Source organism: Electrophorus electricus, chromosome 9 (assembly GCF_013358815.1).
Source record: "Electrophorus electricus isolate fEleEle1 chromosome 9, fEleEle1.pri, whole genome shotgun sequence".
Taxonomy (NCBI): domain Eukaryota; kingdom Metazoa; phylum Chordata; class Actinopteri; order Gymnotiformes; family Gymnotidae; genus Electrophorus; species Electrophorus electricus.
Window position 1 is genome coordinate 25,406,502 of NC_049543.1, and position 2,500 is coordinate 25,409,001.

Genomic DNA, 2,500 nt, shown 5'->3' on the forward strand with positions numbered 1-2,500 from the left:
ACAATGAGATTAAGTTTCTATAGTGAAATAATTCAATATTGCTACTCAAACCTTTAATATTGCTACTTTGGTACTACACCTACAAAGCATCCAAAAATGACAGGAATGAACAGACCTGAATGGAACCCTGAACGAGGAGGAGTGTGTGTGTGTGAGGCAGTGAGCCCTAGTAACCGTGTCCACAGTAACACCAAAAAGCACACAAACAGGACGCCAGGAACAGGATGTCCCGAAATGCTGTCACAATTCTGGAAGTTTTAAAAGGAAACAATAAGGGAGTGTTGTGGCTGCCGTGCTACGCTAGCAGAACGCAGACGGACGCCTCACGGCGAGGAGAGAGATTCATGAGGCCTTACACACACAGCGCTCTAGACAAAACAGACCCCCTACAGCTAAAGAAATGTTTAAAAAACCCAACATGCCAACATATATATAAAAATGTTATACAAATGAAATCATTAAATAATTCCTTGACCAGAGAGGTCTGGGTTCCCTCAAGGTTTCTTCGTGCTATAGGGAGTTTCTCCCTCAGCTCCGTCCCCCTTGTAAAGCTGCTTTGTGATAATAGCTGCTGTAAAAAGCAGTGGAAACGTTGCTTGTTTGCTTTTAATAAGTCTGCAGGTGCATGTGAAATTCATATCATGAGTTATAATGCTCAGTCTTATTCCACAAAGGGTACTGCTGTAACTCCAGTACATTTAGTTTTAAACTCCCTTTAAACTCGTGCAAATCAAAACATGGACTTGTGTATTCCAACAGTGATTCAATAATGAAAACAGGTCAAAAACATTCCTAAATATTTCTTTCTGCAGACAAAGGAAAGCAGACATCTTGTTTAGGTCTATAAACAGAATAGCAGCTTTGACCTAGAGTGACCTCTAGCAGTCAGGCTTGTCCTTCCCACCTGGGGTGGGTGTGTGTGTGTGTGCGCGTGTGTGTTTACAGTGATGGAATTGTTCCCTTTTGATCCTAGTCAGTTGAAGAGATCCAGTCATATAATAACCCAGAGAAAACACTTCTCATTTCCCTCTTTCAGGCTAAACATGAGATCCAAGAACCCAGAAAATGGTTCCTTTCCCTTAATACTGGTTAACCTGTATCAGGCTTATGGGTAATGTAATCTTTTGACCAATAGAAACAGGCTGAAAGCAGCTCCTGTTGCCATAGTGAGAAGCAGCAGGACTATCCCTTTAAGAGCAGAAACCTGATCCACCCTTTAAACAAACAAAGAAACAAACAAACAATTAAAATAATAAAACAGTTTCAGGGGGGAAAAAATGAAATCAGACATGTTTTCAGTCCATGTAGGTGGTCTGAAGAAACCAGGGTCACATCCGAGACCTTTCAGCGCAGCTGAGGAGAGACTCCATCTCCTCATCCTGATAACTTCCTTTAGAACTTCATAACTTCCCTTTTTAAGTAAAGTGAACTTCCACGCTTTTTAGACATGCCAGTCACGGCTCTCCAAAGCTCAACACTGCTTTCCTACTGGCCAGAGAGTTTAGGGGTGGCGTTTGAGGGAGGGGCTAGATATCTGGGCAGGACCTTGGGGCAGACGCTCAGAATTTTGGGGGTTGGTAACAGTGCTTCATTTGGGCCTCGCTAAACTCCACTCCCTGATCCAGCAAGTCTGTGGCGGTTTGATTTTTGAAATGTATTACATGACGTGTGAAACCCCTTTTCTAAATCCCAACCAGCTCTCGGGTTACTGCCGTTAATGGCTGTGTGTCACGGTTAACAAGATTTTAGCATGCATCTGCACTGGGGTGGGGTGCTTGGGGTATGCATGGACATCACTCTGCCATCAGAATACGCCCCCACAGACGAACCAAGTGGCAAAACCTTCCACAACATGGCAGCATTTATGAGGGGAAATGGAACATCAAGAATGAAACACGTGATTGGTCATTTGGACTACCAACACATCCAACTGCATAGAGTACCACTGACCCATGATACCAACACATGGGCAGGAATCAGGTTCCCTGCCATTTATACGCTGAGAAAACACACAACGCAGCCTACAGAAGCCTGAACGCTTAGTCACACCACACGCCAGGTTTCGTTGAGAGGGCTCGGCCGTATTTTAATCAACCGACACGTTTCATTTTTCTGCTGTCAGCATGAAAGGACATTTCACCTGCCGCTCACAGGCAGAGTAAAAGAGTCAAGTGCTTGGTGAACCCGTCTGGAGAAAAGGGGCCAAGCGTGATAAATGCAGTGGAAATCCGTCCCATGCTGAGCGTGTATGAGAGAAGCAACACTACTAAACACCCACGACATCACAGCAGTAGTGCACTGGCAGGGTACACCATTCTAGCGAATGGCATGACAGGAAGTGTCGTTCACCAGGCCACTGGCATGTGCTGGACTAATAAGAACGTTAATTCACTGGTGTGTATTAGTTAGGAGATGGTTTTATGAGACTAGCACTAGGACAGGTGACTCCACTCACGACAGTGCTTTCCAGTCGACACTCCCAAACCAGCGAGTGGAATAC

General features: G+C 44.8%; 1 protein-coding gene across 1 annotated transcript in view; it reads right to left on the reverse strand.

Annotated features, from left to right (window-relative positions):
- The window catches only part of LOC113591686 (equilibrative nucleoside transporter 2), a 12,535-nt gene that overhangs the window by 412 nt on the left and 9,623 nt on the right, over window positions 1–2,500 (reverse strand). The window contains exon 13 of the mRNA XM_027032299.2: window positions 1–2,500. This exon is cut by the window's left edge and continues 412 nt beyond it; it is cut by the window's right edge and continues 546 nt beyond it. The gene's annotated coding sequence lies outside the window, so the exon portion shown is untranslated.